At 45.4% G+C, this 18,086-nt stretch overlaps 1 protein-coding gene across 1 annotated transcript in view; it reads right to left on the minus strand.

The window, feature by feature from the left end:
- LOC146863820 (aldo-keto reductase family 1 member A1-A-like) overlaps window positions 1-16,175 on the minus strand; it is a 193,475-nt gene extending 177,300 nt beyond the window's left edge. Inside the window, exon 1 of the mRNA XM_085628243.1 lies at window positions 16,083-16,175. The gene's annotated coding sequence lies outside the window, so the exon portion shown is untranslated. The remainder of the gene's footprint in view (window positions 1-16,082) is intronic.
- Window positions 16,176-18,086: the final 1,911 nt, after the last annotated feature.

Here is an 18,086-nt window from a genome sequence, read left to right on the forward strand (position 1 = left end):
GTGGTGTGTCCTGCCTCCCAGCCCCAGTTGTGTTACCGCGAGCAGCGGCATTCACCCTGGATCCAGGCCACCTCTACCTGGCTCAGTGTGGCGGCCATCGAGGCCCACTTCATGCTACGTGACATAGGGAGGCTCCAAGTGTCCAGCGTAGCCTGCACTAGGCTGAGGCGAAGGGGCACTGCCCACCTCAAGCATCGCTGCAGCAGTGGCACCCGTTGTTGCATTGTGTATCATCTGCTCTTCCTCCTAGGGCCACCTGGAGTATTCAGCTTGCCTCATAGTGAGGCGGCCGCGCAGTAGACTGCTCACCATGTAGGTCATGGAGTGACTGAGTGTAGGTACTTCTTTATTCGCTATGATACACAGTGAGCAAGGCTGGGGGTCCATTCAGGGAACAGAAAATTTTCTAGCATTCGCAACATGAATTTTTGATTTTATTAAGGACGCGGAGGGCAGGATTATGCTTCTCAATATTTATTACTCCCAAAATAGCAGCCAATGAAAAAAACAGTAAACACATCATAACACTACATATCCCATGGGGCTTTGAACCACGCCTCCTATAAAGCCACCAATAGTCTCTCGGTATCATGTACAAAATAGAGAGGCACCATCCTTTCCTCCTTCTTTGCGAACACCCCGTCCATCAAATAAGAACTATGTCCATAAAATGAATGAGAAAACAGTTCCAAAGACTCAACGGAGAGTTACTCAGTCCAGAATGCCACAACCTAATGGACAAAAATCCTCGCCTCCGTGTCCTTAATAGAATCTAAAATTCTTGTCTCAAATGCTAGAGCATTTCCTATTCTATGGCAGGACCAGCGGCTCCGATTATGCCGGTTCAAATCTCACCAACAATAACAGAAGAAACAAGTACAATAGGTTCATTATAAAACATCTTAAACATAGATTCAGATGACAATCAACAGCACAAAGAATATCTTCTAATCCAGACCCAAGAGCAAAAGCCTTAAACACTATAGCTCGTCTAGCTGAATGAGCACCATACATGGAAATATCAATCCCAGCTTCCGACATGACCCAACGAACCAATGGGACAAGGCCGCTGCTGCAACTGGACAAAAACGTTTCTGTATAGCCAGTAACAAAAGACTTAGAGGATCAGCCCTATGTGCCAAAGTACCTTCTTCATAAACATTTAGACATTTTATAACATAACTTTGCATTGTTGGGAAAAGCAGGAAAATTAATGGACCGGGATATAGTCTTTGTCCTCCTTGAACAAAGAAACGAAACACCTTCAGGAGAAAATAACCTACTTGCAAGGTCCAGAGCCCTCACATCCGACACTTGTCGGCATGAAATCAAGCATAATAGTTAGCTTGGCATAACGTTGTTTCAATGGTAAATCAGAATTATAAGGCCATGACTCCAATAATGATAAATCACATCCCATAACAGAGTGTATCTAGGTCTCGGAGGGCAAGCCACCCTAATACCTTTTAATAACTTACATACCATAGGATGAATACCAACTGGCTTGCCATCAATGAGATTGTGTCCAGCGGACAAAGCTGACCTTAAGTCATTTATTGACATGGAGCATAATAATGATTCAGCACATTCAGAAAGGGTATTCAAGATATCTTTATTTAATTTCTTTTTATTGAAGAAAAGACTTACAGGCACATGCATCAAATGAAAAACCGGTCGCAAACGGGCAGATTCTCAGAATCTGCCCCTTTGCGACCGGTATTTTTGCATTTGGGATGCATCATCCCAAATGCAAAAATCGCAATTTAAGTAATCTCTAAATTGCGATTACTTAAATTGCAATTGCATTTAAGGAATACCAAATTGAGATTAAAGTAAAATAAATTAGCGATTTCGCTAATAGGGTGCGCAAATTACCATGAAGTTGCACTTCATGGTAATTTGCAAAACCTTTGAAAAATAGCACTTTTGTGTATTTTTCAAAGTTTCATGTTGCGCACAAACATGCCCTTAGGGCATGTGTGTACGCAACATATGTGCACATGTCAATTCCAGGGGTGCAACAGGTTGTCCTTTTTGACACCCTTGCACCCTGAAATTGCATGCGCAATTTGCGAGTACCTATTGCAATTTCCCATTCATTCCTATGGGTGAGTCACAAATAAGGAATGTGTAGTAATCGCTATTATTATAGCGATTCCTACATGCATAGGATTTTGCGAGTCCTTAATTGCGAATCCTTCATATTCGCAATTAAGGACTCGAAAAATCCTAGCTTGATGATGTGCCAGAAAATATCCCAAATCAAGCAAAGTGGGGACTTATGTCCCTGCAGAAAAAACATCAAAAGGAGCCCACAGTCCATGATGCATGACGTAACAGCTGAGGAAAAACATACATATCAAATCCAGTTCAAGCAAAACACTATCAGGCTGTTCACAATCACTTTATACCGCAATAGAAAGGGACAGGGCTCGCAAGATGTCTTGTAACTCGAATCCAACGGGATCCACCTCCCGTTGAAGGCATCAAACCACCCGTCGCTTCCATGCAGAAGAATATTGTCTGCGGGTGGAAGGAGCACAAGCCTGCTGTATAAATTCGGCAGCTGCTGACGAAAGGCCTGCAACCTGGACATGTCTCCCGATACCTTCCAGGCAATGAGAGTCAACTGGTTTTGAAGAATCAGAGGGCGGATCCCACTGGCTCCAAGACAAGATGCCTGAAGAAAGGCAGAATAATGGAAAGGGCTATTGAGAGTTCCAGAAGCATTCGGCAACCAAGACTGTGTTTTGTACAGAGGAGTAATTAGAACAAGGGTTCCCAATTGACTGCTGACCAGAGCCGCAACCCTCGGAATCATGGTGAAGGGCAGGAAGGCCTAATTCACCGGACCTGTCCATGTCTTTACAGGAAAAAACTCTGGGAATCCAGAAAAGGAAAGGAGGATAAACAATGGATTATGCTGCATGAGGCTGCCACACATAAAGACGGCAGGACATTTTGGTCCTTAGTCAATCAGTCTCTCTGCCATCAAAAGCAATCTCTCGTTCCTAACATCTCTCCTGCTACCTGGATTTCGTATCTTGGAGCACTGTATGTGGATAGTACCATCGCTTCTACTACTAAAGATATATCACATACACAATCCCCTCAAGCTCAAGTCCTCGCTGCAGGTCAATTTACTACCATACTGGAAGTGGAAGGAGTCCTTAAATCCATACGCTGCAAAGACACCAGAAGCCCTAAGGCATTCCCGTGCTTGTCTTTAAACAGGTACAGCCTCCAAGGGCTATGTTGTTGCCGCTCTATAAGCATTGTTCTTCAGCAAACGTAATCTTTGGCGCCTGGCAGGGCTCGATGCCGGTTCAAATCTATGAAAAAGGATCTAAAGAATCTCCAGAAAATAAATGATAGGCTAATTGCCCTTTTGGATGTGGGAGGAAAATGTTGTTCAAACTTCCTGTTGAAAGCGTTGCTGCTATGGATGATGATAACACACTGGGCATAGCCAGCCACAGAGGAACTCCAACATTCCCAGGGAGACCTCCTCTGACAGAAAGTTCAAGATGCTCCAGTATGAGGAAGCTAGGCTTGCCCTCAGAACCAAGCAATTGGCCTTAGATAGGGAAGCCTTCGAGCTCCAAAGAGCTTCAAAGAAGGAGGGGTTAGATGCCCCTGGTGGCTGCAACAGTGTCCCTAGAGGCAGAGATTACATGCCAGATCATAGGAGCCTGTCCAAGGTTGTTCCTCCCTACCAGAGTGGGGATGATATCCACAAATGGATAACTGCTAAGGAGAGGGCCTGTAAAGTTCAACAGGTCCCCCAGAAACAGTGGGCAGCAATCTTGTGGCTCTCCTTTTCAGACAAAGGGAGAGACAAGCTCCTCACTGTTAGAGAAGAGGATGCTAATGATTATGAATCCCTGAAGAGTGCATTAATAGATGGGTTTGGCTTACCCACTGAACAGTACAGGTTCAAGTTCAGAGACACCCAGAAAGCACAGATTTAGGATTGGGTGGACTTTGTAGATTGTGCTACCAAGGCTCTGGAGGGTTGGATAGTTGGCAGTAGAGTCACTGACTTTAAAGGATTGTATAATTTGATTATGAGAGAGCAGATCCTTAATAATTGTCAAAACCAACTCTTACACCAGTACCTGGTGGACTCTGATCTGACCTCTCCCCAAGAATTGGGAAAGAAGGCAGACAAATGGGTCAGAAACAGGGTTAGGCCCAAGAACCAAGGTGGTGACCAGAAGAAAGATTCCACTAAGCCCAAAGAGAAAGGTGGGGATGATAAAACAGAAAAGTCCTCTGAAGGGTCCCAAAATCCTTCCTCTTCCACTAAGAAACCATATTGCCATGTGTGCAAGCAACCTGGACACTGGAAAACTGACTCCAGCTGTCCCAAGAATGGCAATAAAGAGAATGTTCCTCCCAAAGCAGCTCCAACACCTCCTGTTACTACCAGTAGCAATCCCCCAGGTGGTGGGAGTGCACCCAAAAACTTAGTTGGGTTTTCTTGGGGAACTCAGGGGGACTCTGGCCTAACCAGGTCCCCTACACAAGCAACTCTAGTCTGTGATGGTGGCATGGGGTTTGCCAACTTTACCATGAGTCCCAATATTTTGGGCGGGTACAGACAAGAGCCCATGATCAATGGTCAGAAGGCTGTGGCCTACAGGGACACAGGGGCTAGTGTCACCATGGTGACAAAGAGACTAGTGCCCCTAGAACAGCTTTTACCTGAGTTTAGCTACCAGGTGACCAATATTGATGGAATTAGGACAGACCATCCCATGGCAGTAGTAAATCTCAGCTGGGGAGGGGTCACTGGCCCAAAGAGAGTGGCAGTGTCCCCAACCTTGCCTGTGGATTGTCTACTGGGGAATGATCTGGAAATCTCAGCCTGGGCTGAGGTAGACCACAATGCCCATTTAAGAATGTTAGGCATCCCTGAGAGAGTGGATGAGAACCCGAGGGCCTCCCCTCCACCCAGGAGAAATTAAGGGGAGTGAAGCCTGAAACTATGGATCACTCCACACAAACAGAGAGCATAGGGGGTGAGGAACAGTCCTCCCCCCACCAGACTAAAGGTAAGGGTCAGCTTTCTAAGGGAACTGCCCCTGCCCCTTGTGAAGTAACTGCCCCAGAAGTGGTCAGGCCTGTCCTGGCCACAACTCTGATGGCAGAGGATCCTTCCAAGGTGGCACCCAGTCTGGAGCAGGTATCCTGCCCCTCTCTACCCTGCCTCAGTCAGTCCAGGGCTGCAGAGGACAGGGAGGTCAGTGGACCCTTAATGGGCCCCTGTCCAGAGGAACCCCCTCATCAGCAGATTAGGGACACCCAGCAGAGTAATTCTAGCCAGGTGATTATTCCTCTACAAACTGAGGGATCCCCCTTACCCCTAGGTACAGGTACCCCCCAGATGGACTCTGTTGGGCACAGGGAAACCTGGGGCATAGTTGCCCCAAACATTCCAGTGCCCTCCACTATTCCAACCAGAGGGACCCAACCCCCAGCTGTAGGCAGCCAGAGGTTGACCCTTAGGGCCAGATATGACACAGTCATGGACAGAAAGGCTTCCATGGTGACCAGTGTGCTGAGGAAGTTGAGACCACCCCAAATAGGGCCTCACTTCCAGACTCAGACACCCCACCAGCCTACTTCTGTACCAGAAAACAATACAGGTAATTTCCCTAGACGTTGGAGAAACTCCAAAACCCCTTGGGGTAGGATTTCCCAAGTGGACCATGAGACAGGGAGCAACCATGCTAGTGCAGGTTCTTCCTTATATGGCCACTCAGGAAATAAAGGCTTAACTGGGCAAGGTTAGCCTTATCTCCTTTCGTTTGGGGGGGGGGGGGTTATGTAGGAAGGTGGAATCTGACTATATGGTTGCCCCCACTTTTTCCTGGTGTTTGAATGGTTTTTGACTAGTCTGGCTGGGATCCTGCTATCCAGGACCCCAGCCTATCTGCTTACTCCCTTAAATGATAGGTGTGCATATTAGATGCACTAGTGATTGGATACTGTGGTGCCTTGTGAGCCCCTAGTATATGGTACCTTAGGTACTTAGGGCATTGGTACTTCACAGGCCTACCAGGGGCTGCAGCATGTATTATGCCACCCCTGGGAAGCATTCACAATCTGACACCACAGGCCTGCTACTGCAGCCTGTGTGAGGTAGTGTTAGCACTCCTCACTGAGGTATAGGTTCCTATATCTCACCATACACACACATATAAACCTATCAGTCACCCCTATGGTAGGCCCTATCAATCCCAAGGGCAGGGTGCTTGGTTTACTATGTGAGGGGGTGCCTCTGCCTGAGCAGGGCCCCTCTGCAGCTGGCAGAGTCTATTCTCTGCTGCTGTTTGTGGATGCGGTTAAACCATATACTCTTAAGTGCATTATAACCTCGCGGTAAATGCTAACTTTGGAATGACTGCATCAAAACATGTCGTGTTTGGTGTCAAACAACTTGGAATCCTACCCCCACACCAGTAACTGGTGTGGGAGTAGGATCCCACCCTTCTAGAGGGGACGACATGTACACACTGTACTACACGGTAGAAATCTTCAAGAGCCCTGGCATCACAAAATGGATGCCACCAGCACAGACACCGGGCTGCCCTCCTGCTGCTGACCGAAACTCGCAGTGGAGGGAGCCCAACAAAAGGTTTCCTGTCCCAGGGAGGTGTCACCACCTCCCAGACAGGAGTTAGTGTATTGGGGCTGGGTGGGTGCACTCTTAGAGTGCTTTGAAGTCCTGCACTGGGGGAGCAGTAGGCTCCTCTGTGCATATGCCAGCTCAAACCGGTTCAGGGGCTGCCTGCCCCTGTCCTGGCGCGAAACTGGACAAAGGGAAGTGGGTGTAACCACCCACTACCCTGGCCCTCCTAGAGGAGTGGCCCTAGAGCTAGTCCCTCCCATCTTTTCACTATAAGATACCAAAGCTTGCCAATGCAGATTAGATTACACCTGGACGATGCTCTACGAAGAAGAATCCTGGCCCTTCAACGTTCTACTATCTCTAGAAGACCGAAGGATCTCCCTTGGAGTCAAGGAGTGACTCCCCTGCTTGGCAGGCACCAAAACTACTGAACTACGGTTGCAAACTTTACCGCTCCCGCCGGAGCCCGAAGTCCCTGCGTCCCCTGAAGCAGATTTCCTGACCTCTCGTTGGCCATTTTGAGTCCCCAGCGAAGCTGTGGCATCTGGACCCCACGAGTGACGAGGAACAGCAATACCAGGGAACGGTGCACTGATTTCAAGTGCAAGCCCTAAACTACGTCCAATGAAATTGTGCTTTGGACCACTTATTGTCCAAGTCCTGAGCAGGTCTGGTGCCGAATTTCAGTAGCCTACCCTGTCCCGAGTGACCGTGGGCTGTTGTTAACCTTTTCCTGCAAAGGCGTCTTTGCGGTTGTTGCCCGTTGGCTAGCAGCCCTCCAGAAGATTTCCACATCCACTTCAAGGGCTCGCCTGGTTGCTCTGGGCCTGCCCTCACTTACCCTTGCTGGGTAAGTCCATCGGACCTTGCTGGTCTGATCCATCGACAATCTTCCATCCACACGAGACTTGCAGTTGCCAAGGTTTGTTGTCTCCAATCCATGTACTGACACCGCCAACAGCTGCAAACGTTGTGGGACCTCCAGAATCCAGCTGCTGGTCTTCATCGATCCCTCCTGGTCCACGTGAGTGAAGAGACAAAATGACATCAGCGACCTGAAGAGACGCGACAGCTGTGGTCATCTATCCTGCTGGCCACCAGTCACTGGCAAGTGACTTTGAACTCTGTCCCCTTAATTTCTAGGTCTCCTGCAACTCCAATCCATCGTCGGATTCCAGCGGACACTTCTCTCGACGACACAAGCAGCAAGACTGCCCCGATCTCCTTTGAAAACAGCATCGCGACCCGACACCAAAGGACACCTATGCACCCGGATTCCCTGGGTGAGGTAACTCTGGCATTACGGTGCCCAAGTGTACATTGGCTATCGAAGTACTTACCCTGTAAGTTGTTTGCTTGTTGTCCACTCCGAAGTGCCCTAGAACTGTAAATTACAAACCGCGACATTTTGCCATTGAAACCAATGAGAATCCCGCGTGTGTGTTTAGACACTGCACGCGTCTCCTGTGGGCTGATTGCTTACCTGCTAACACTGCAGAAGTGAAGCCCCAGCGATTCCCAAGGCCCTAGCCTCGTACTTTTGCAAGTCGAGTTTGTTAACCCACTATTTTAGTATATGGTCTGGTACGCCCCTAGGGCTACAGCCAGATTTATGCTTAATTTATTGAGAACTGTTGATCTTTTGAATGTTTACCTGACTCTAATCTCATAAAGAGATTAGTAGAGTATATTTAGAAATAAATACATATATATTTGATATATATACCTGTGTGGTGTCTTTTCATTTGGTAATTCAAGAGATTATAAGGTAAAACAAGCTGCTTTACATTCCTCAGAGACTTAGCCTTCAGGCTGCTCTCCACAGCTACCACTAGGATAGCTTTCTTTAAAAGGTTGTCTTTAAACCTATCTACCAAGAGTCGAATTGGACTGGTGCAAGGTGGCCACTATAACTAGTGACCAGCATATGCCAGGCCAACTTCTCACACATATTAAAATAAATCCATTTATTATTTATTTATTTATATGTGTTTGCAAATTAAGTAAAATGTGTAATTTGTGTATTTGTTTGAATTTTGTTTTTTTTAGCTTTTGTGTATTGTTTTGTGGTTCAAACCATGGACAATGCTTAGGCTGGGGCCCTCGGCTAGCAGTCATGACTCAGTTGGGGGTCCCTGGATACCAATAATGATTCGGGGGGGGGGGGGGGGGGGTCAGTGTCCCCAGGTTCTAGTAATGATTAATTGGGAGTCCCCAGAAGTCAATAGGTTGAGAACCACTGCCTTAAACAATCCATGTCATTTGAGACTAAAAGACACTTGATGAGATACAGATAGGTTCTGATTCCACTCCGAGCCAATTGGTACGGAAGAACTGACAGTGGTTCCGAGCGAGCATGCGCACTTCGCACAACTGCAGCGGAGACTGCGTCACATGTTGCGTGCAACTGCCCTAAACTCCTGGGGGCAGATTTATGAGCCCCTTGCGCCACTTTTGCGTCACTTTTAACATGGGAAAAGTGACGCAAAAGTGGCGCAAGGGGCTCATAAATCTGCCCCCTGGTGTTGAGGATATTCTGGCTGAAACCCCTTTCAGCGCCTTGAGCTTTCAAACCTGTAATGCAGCGGTGGAAATGGTCAAGACATTGAGGACACATTGCATTTAAACTGTCCGCCTTGGAAAGGGCTCAGCCATGGATTTTTCTGTAAGGTTCTCCTTTTTTTCACCTTGTTTAATGAGGTAACACATGTATGACGAGCTCATTTTAATGGCTGTGGGGCAGTTCAAGGTAGTTACGAAGCACTGGTGTATTTTAAAAGTTGATTTTACTAATTGGTTTTATGTCCTACACATTTTACTCCACTTTTATTTTATAGGAATTATAACAATTTAAATTAATGATACAATAAAAATAATCTGTAATCTAATCTCGAATCTGCAGCAGTAGTGGAGTTTACAAGGGGATCAGAAGGAAGGCATAAAACAGACAATGTAGCTAAAGCAAAGTCTGATCATCCACTCCACAAGCCACAGGAGCAGACAAGCATTGGCAAAGCTTCTGCGAGAGCTATTGGTTTAGTTTACTTTAGCTCTGTTGTGCAGCACTGTGGTTGTACAGTATGTTTAAAGTGTTATTCTAAATTGCTATGAAACATAAATTATTCTTTTGTTATTAATTAACACATGAGGGATGGTATGAGCTTTGAATTAAAATGTGAAATGGTAGGCAAGAATCAACACAAACATTGGCTGTCTTAGAAACGTATTATGATATAGTAACACTGCACTTTTTTTGTGGGTGGGCGGTGCTTAATATAGAGAAAGAGATGGCTAATGGTAGGTAATAAGTAAGGTGGATAATTGGTAGTGTGTTAGTAAATATACATCGTGTTTAGTGGAGAGGGCTGTTCAATGTTAATTTGGTTTAGATGGATGGAAATGGTGCAAATTAATTAACATACAGATGTAAAAAAGATGAATGAAATTTCCACTGTAACATTGCAAGTGAGGAGAGGTGGGAATCACATTTTCTTATCTCAAAAGAAACGGAATACGACAAAGTGTGTGTATAACAGGCAAGCCGTTCGGCCATTGTGTGATAACATGCTCTTAAGTTGAGAATCAGTGCTACTTGTTTTTAAAAGCAATGCAAAAGTGTGTGCTTGAAGCTTGATGTTTGGCTCAGTAAAGTTTATAAGAAAACTTAGGTTGTGGGTGATCTAAAGCTGTCTAACTTTACAAATGAAAGGCCGCATTGTCCATGGTGGGGTAAAGGTAAATTTAAAGCTGAAAGTAAATGTTGCCCTCTATCTATGCTTTTTGGACCCTCCTACGCTGAAATAAGTGAAGGGTAACATTTTCTGATGTGCCTTGTACACATCCTATGTTTTTTCTGTCACAACTATTGCTTAAAACTATCTAACAAAAGAATTGAAAGGTAGCATTGTTCGTGGAGAGTAAAACTTAGTGGTTGAGGTGCAGGGTTAAATATTGTTTCAAGCTGTCTAACATACCAAATGAAAAGCAGCGTTGTCCTTGGTGGAATTCAGGTAAATTGAAAACTGAATGTAAATGTTGCCCTCTTGTTTGCTCTTTGGACACCCATACGCTTAAATAGGTGAAGGGTAACATTTTCCCATGTACCTTGCACAAGTCCTGTGTTTTTGCAGTCACAACTATTGTTTAAAACTAGCAAAATAATTGAAAGGCAGCATTTTTTGAGGGAAATAAAACTTAGTTTGTGGTTGAGGTACAATCGCAAATATTGTTTACACCCATCGCTGCGAGGCCCCCCCCCCCCCCCCGTGCTGGCTATTTGGGGTAGTTCACGCTTAGGTCCTGTAACTTTTTGACCACATAAGGTATCCACGGCAAATTTGCGTTCATTTCTTCCAACATCATGGGGATTTTAAAGGTACCCAGGGTTTGCTGATTCCCCTGGAGGGAAACCCAGAAATTAGCCAAAATAAAGCAAACATATTTTTTTGTGTAAAAATGGGGAAAAAGTGCTACAAATAAAAGCATCTGGTTTAATCCCTGCAAATGGGATCAACATACGGTTTGTGGTACTGAAATCACCATCTTCCCAGATTTCAGGGACTGACAGACTTTTGTCAGAAAACCAAACTTTTTTACACAGTTTTAGCATTTTAATGGGACATAGCCTATTTTTGCTATTTTTTTGTGCTTTCAAGCTTCTTTCATTTAATTGTAGAAACGGTTATGAAAGCAATAATGCATCCTGGAAAGCTATGCATTTCAGAAAATTAGACAAAATTCTGAATTCAGCAAGGGGTTCTTTGTGTAGATCCTTTAATGTTTTTTTATATAAACTAACAGTTGAAAATAGAAGAAATTGAAAATGAGTTGAAAAACAACAGCCATTCGTGCCAACGTTTTCACCTGTAACTTCTTCTAAGTATGACAAATGTTTGGAAGTGATATACTGTTATATCCGCTGGACCTTTGTGGTGTGGGGATATATAGCACTTGTAGGTTCACCAAGAACCCGACGAACCCAGAGCCAATAACTGAGCAGCGTCTTGCAATGGTTTTTTATTGTATACCGGATATATAGCAATTCATTTGGGAAAAAATAAACAGTGAAAAATCGGTATGAAAGACACCTATGTATTTATGAAATTGAAACAAAATATAGAGTTTAGAAACAGTAGATATTTGCACATCTCTGAAATTATGAATACCCATACTAGCATGAGAATTATAGGACATTTTTCAATGTGACTTATTTTTTACACATTGTCTTTCATTTGGAAGGCAGAAATGCATCAGAAGTCATGATCTACCACAGGGACAGGAGTTTTTTTTGTTTAAATTTGGTGACCAGAAATTTTACAAGAAAGTCCGTTTGAAGATCCTGCAGGCTGCCCTCAGGAACTGGGTATTTGTCCGGAGGGCTCTGGGTATCCCATATTACCATGCTAATGCTCCAGTCTGGGACTCCCCGGGCACCCCGGAGTGCCTTCAGGACCAGTTGTCCCAACCTTTAAAAACAGCCGGAGTGAGGAGATGGGGAGATCTTTGGGGCAACTTGGGCCTTTTGGACTGGGATTTCTTAGCTTCACTCACAAATGGATCTCTGACAAGATTTAAGTTTTACCAACTCTTCGCATGGTGGTCAAGACAGACGGTACAGCGACCGAGTGATCTCGAGATACTTGAATCTGTCTCCAGGGGAGGAGGGTGGAAACGTGAGGTTTCATTTTGGTATAAGGCTTTACTGGGGGCAACTGAAATGTTAAACAGTGAGTTGGCTAGTCTCTGGGGTAATCCGATATCAGATAGTCCTGAAGTGATAAGTAAGATCTGGATGGACTCTTTTTCTCTGTCTCAGAGTTTAATAAAACCAGCTAGTCTAAGGAGAAATCATTTGTTCACGGTCTATCGGGTGTATTGGACCCCCGCTAGATTGTCCAGGGTCACACGTGTGAGTTATTGCTGCCTGCGCTGCAAACTCTTGTTAGCCGATGACATACATATATTTTTAGAATGTCCAAAGATTCTCGAATATTGGCAAGAGATTTTTGACTTCCTGCAGAAGGTTTTAACAATTACCATTATATGTTCCCCTAGGGTAGTCTTTTTTGGCTTACCTCCTGGTTATAACGTGAACAATTATTCCACACAATTTATATTCTATGTGATGGTTATAGCCAGGAGAGAGATTTGCAAAGAATGGAAGTCAACTGTCCCTCCCAGGTTTACTGACTGCTTACGAACTATTATAGAAGTTAGCAAGATGGATATGGCGTGCCATAACGAGAATTCAGACAACGTGTGGTCGGCTTTGGTGGCCTGGTTGTCGACATAACGGTCCGATGATTACGCCAGAGGTTTGTCATGATCCGGTCCTCCCCAGCCTGAGATATTCTATCGTAGGACAGGGGAGTGGGACAAGGAAACAGCCTACCTCTGGGCGACCTTTAATGCCACACATTGAGTCCAGGGCGGTTCCAACAGACAATGTGAAAGGCATATGGGGTTTCCATCTAGAGTATAGATTGGCGGCATATATGAGGACACAAAAAAAAAAAAAAAAAAAAAAGTCAATAGGTAATAACAGTTGCTCTACAGTTCTGTGTTACCCTAAGTCTCCCAATAAAAATGGTACCTCACTTGTGTGGGTAGATCTAGTGCCGGCGACAGGAAACCGCCCAAAACGCAATGTGGACATACCACATTTTTATAGTGAAAACTGACCCTTTTCTTCAAAGTGCCTAGCTGTGGATTTTTAACCCTAGCTCTGCGGCACCTAGGGAAACCTAGCAAACCTATACATTTTTTTAAACCTAGACACCCAAGGGAATCCTGAATGGGGTGACTTGTCTGGCTCTCAACAGGTTCCGTTACCCAGAATCCCTTGCAAACCTCAAACTTTGTTAAAAAAAACAATTTTCCTCACATTTCTGTGATGGAAAGTTCTCGAATCTGCGTGGATCCACAAAATTCCACCCACTCCGCCTTCCCCAAAGTCTTCCTATAAAAAAGGTACCTCACTTGAGTGGGTAGGCCTAGTGCCCGCGACAGGAAACAGCCCAAAAAGCAATGTGGACACACCACATTTTTACATTAAAAACTGGCCCTTTTTATTCAAAGTTCCTAGCTGTGGATTTTGAACCCTAGCTCTGCCGGCACCTAGGGAAACCTATCACACCTATACATTTAACTAGACACCCTGGGGAATCCAGGATGGGGTGACTTGTCTGGCTCTCAACAGGTTCCGTTACCCAGAATCCCTTGCAAACCTCAAACTTTGTTAAAAAAAACAATTTTCCTCACATTTCTGTGATGGAAAGTTCTCGAATCTGCGTGGATCCACAAAATTCCCCCACCCCGCATTCCCCAAAATCTTCCAAGAAAAATGGTACCTCACTTATGTGGGTAGGTCTAGTGCCCGCAACAGGACATGACCCAAAACGCAACGTCAGCACACCACATTTTTACAGTAAAAACGGACCCCTTTTTTGCAAAATACCTGGCTGTAGATTTTGAACCCAAGCTCTGCCGGCACCCAGGGAAGCCTAGCAAACCTTTACATTTTTGAAAACTTGACACCCAGGGGAATCTATGATGGGATGACTTGTCTGGCTCTCAACAGGTTATGTTACCCAGAATCCCTTGCAATCCTCAAACTGTCCAAAAAACAAAACATTTTCCTCACATTTCTGTGATGGAAAGTTATAGAATCTGCGTGGATCCACAACATTTCACCCACCCTGCATTTCCCAAAGACTCCTGATAAAAATGGTACCTCACTCGTGTGGGTGGACCAAGTGTCCACGGAAGGGAAGGGCCCAAATGGTATTGTGGAGACATCACAATTACCTATCTCAAAATGACCTGGTTTTGCAAGTGGGGTCACCTGGGGTTTTGACCCCGGGCTCGGTGGCCATCTAGGGAAACCTACCAAACCCACACATTTCTGAAAACTAGACACCCGGGTGAGTCTAGGGAGATATGGCTTGCATGGACCCCCAATGTTTTCCTACCCAGAATCCCATGCAAACCTCAAACTTAGCTGAAAAAAATCCCTTTTTTTCTCAAATTTCTGTGTGGGAAAGTTGTGGGATCACGGGGCAGACCGAAATTTCCTACCACCCAGAGTTCCCCCAGGTCTTCCAATAAAAATGGTACCTCACTCATGTGGGTGGCCCAAGTACCTGCAACAGGCAAGGGCCCAAAACGTATTGAGAAGAATTAAAAATTACCCATCACAAAACGACCAGGTTTTGCAAGGGGGGCACCTGGGTTTTTGGCCCCAGGCTAGGGTTAGGGTAACTTACCAAACCCATACATTTCTGAAAACTGCACACTTGGGGGAGTCCAAGGAGGTATGGCTTGCATGGATCCCCAATGTTTTCCTACCTAAAATCCCCTGCAAACGTCAAATTTAGCTGAAAAAACCCACATTTTCCACATTTTTTTGTGTGGAATCACACAAATGTCCTACCTCACAGCATTCCCTCAGTCTCTGGCAGCCCACGGAGGAGCGCCAGTGCTTCCCCCGTGGGTGCGTGCTAGGACGGCCGGGAGCCGTCCAACGCAGACGCTTACTGTGACGTCGGATGGCTCCCGGCCGTCCGACGCATGGAAAGGGTTAAAGCTGTCTAACATAAAAAATGAAAGGCAGCATTGTCCGAGGTGGAATAAAGGTAAATAAACAAGCCCTGACATGCAAGGTCCCTTTCAATTGAGATAGCAAAATGTCACCCCCCCACTGCTTTCAATTGCAATGTTAAGGTGGGTGGGGGACTAGATTATTATGTTTTTTACATGTCCACATTAGCTAATATGCACTATAGTCACAAGAAGTTGTGGCACTGCTTAGACTTGAACGGGGTTCCCCAGCTTCAAAGGCCACAGCTCTGCACATGACAAGTCCTGTACAAAAAAGATGAGTAAGAAATTTCCCTGCAACATTGCTAGTGAAGAGAGTGTTGGAAGCACATTTTTGTATCTCAAATGAATGGAATGAGACAGAGTGTGTGCATAACAGGCAAGCAGTCCCCTTAATGTAATAGCATGAGTGCTTGAGCTAAGAATAAACAAACACTCATGTGGAAGGCCCCCTCAAAGTCACACCTTAAACACATAAACTCAAGTAAATTAACATTGTTTAAAAAAACACAGTAAGGATGTGGCTGAGATGAAGTTGCAAACAGTGTTAAAAGCTAAATAAACAAGGGTGGGAGCACAGCAATAGGACGGAGGGAGAAGGAACAAACAAACACAGACAGACAACGGGTTGGAGCAGACGACAGAGCCAGTTGGGAAAGATGCACTCTGTAGAGTGGCTCAACAAAAAGAAAAAATGGGTCCCAAAAGTACGAGCAGTGTAGGGGCACGATTACTTGTGCCATGCTCTAGGGCAGAGTTCTTCAATCTGTGGGGCGCGCCCCCCCAGGGGAGCACGACACCATCTCGGGGGGCGGGGGGGGGCGCGCACTCCACTCTAAGATCTTACCTTTGTTGGTGTTTTACTGTCCCGCATCGCAAGTCAAGTCACAGTAACAGAGGGTTGGATGGGAGGGGGAGGGTAAATGGATAAGGCAGGACGTGCGCTTTTGTCATGTAAAGAGCTAACAGTTAACCTTCCCAGGAGGGGGCTAATTTGTAGAGTTGAAATGCTTCAGCTGCAGTGGGAGGCAGGGGCTCCTCTGCTAAAACCGAAAGCAAACGAACAGGACGAAAGCAAATGAACAGACAGTCCTGTTCCTTCGCATTGGATTTCATAGCAGAGGAGACTCCCTGCCTCCCACTGCAGCTATGACTGCCTGTTCCTTTCTTTCAGTTTTAGCAGAGGAAACATCCTGCCTCCCACTGCAGCTGAAGCGTTTCAGCCCTACGAGTTTAACCCCGTCCTGGGAGGGTTAGCTCTTAGCAGAAAGGAGACAAAGTTTCTTTTAAATTTACACAGGCAGGCGCCTGCAACGCCCACAGGACTTCAAGTTACCAAAAAAACAATGCCAGCCAGCCATGTGTTTTTTAAACAGCCTGCAAATTGCTTGTCTTGACACTAAATATGCTTATACATAAAGAAGTATGTATACATTTGTAATGTGACTTTTCTGTCTTTGTTCCATTTTATTATCAGTCATTGATCATCCGGGCAGCCCTAGAACACAATTAAAAGTGCATTCTATTTATATTTGCTATTTGAAGTAGGCACAGAGAAGTGCTGACAATACAGCTCTAGGTGACTGTTTATTTTTGTACTGCCTGGGACATCAAAATAATGAGCTGGCAACCCTAATCATAAAACTGGAAGTTTGTTGCAAGATCAGCACATTTATTTCCTCCACCCTGATCCCTGGTTAATGCCATAACAGCAATAGTTTAACATATCTGAAACCCTACGCTGCCGTCAATAACCTGCTGAGTTACTTCAAGTGTCTGGGAATGCACCCTGCATTCAGACAACTCGCTCCTCATTCTCACCCTTCACTTTCACGCTCACACTGCACTCACAGCGATCACAATGCCCTCACACTGATCCCGATGCACTCACACCATTCACCCGCTCACCCTGAATTCACAGTGATCACTCCACACTCACAATGCACTTGTGCTGTTCACCCTGTACCTCATCCTGCAGTCACACGAGCACACTACCCAACCCGCACTCGTGTGTCACTTCACTCACCTGTCTCCCTAACTGCTTACGCTGCAATCTCACTCAAATAAGCGCATCTCTAACCATACATTCATTCGTCTCACTCTGCACTTACATCCGCACTGAAATTCATATGGTCACCTCACTCACCCTGCAGTCACTCCTCTTACCCTACTTACCCTGGCTCACCGAGCCATCACATGGGTACTCCTCCTGCCACCCACACAGCGCAGAGGGTTAATGTGCCCGCTACAAAGAACATGTACCAAGCAGATCACTGAACTAAGTGTGAGTAAACAATGAGCAGTGCTATAAAAAAACGAAATATTTGCCAGAAAGGTGCTACAGAGAGATGGGGTGCATTGTTGGTGAGTGGTAGTGAGGAAATTCATGGAGAAGGAGGAAATGGGGGAGGGGTGCCAAAACAGACCGTTGCACTGTGTGCGACCAGTGCTAGGGCCAGCCCTGGATGGGAGTGTTAGCCCCCACCCGAAGTTTTGGTCTAGTTGCGCCCCTGTACACAAGTATGGGCATGTCGTGCCCCATCAAGGTTTTCGTCTTAAATTACAAAAGGACATATTTACATGCACTGCAGTCCAGCCTTTCAGGGGCCCCCCTGATAGAGGCAGCTCTGTTTTTGCCCTGGTGGCCTGGAATAATTCCTAAACTGATTCTTGTGAATACTGTTTTGTTTCATTTCTTTTTAATGTGATTGATGTGAGAGAATCTATTACTATTTGCAGAGAAATGTTTTCGTTTCATGCAACAACCATAAAAAAGTTTATTTTAGATCAAAACGGGTCTTCACATATGAGAAATTGGAGCATATCCCAGATATTATTCGCTGTAAAATTA

The sequence above is a fragment of the Triturus cristatus genome, chromosome 2_1, assembly GCF_964204655.1.
Source record: "Triturus cristatus chromosome 2_1, aTriCri1.1, whole genome shotgun sequence".
NCBI classification, from domain to species: Eukaryota; Metazoa; Chordata; class Amphibia; order Caudata; family Salamandridae; genus Triturus; species Triturus cristatus.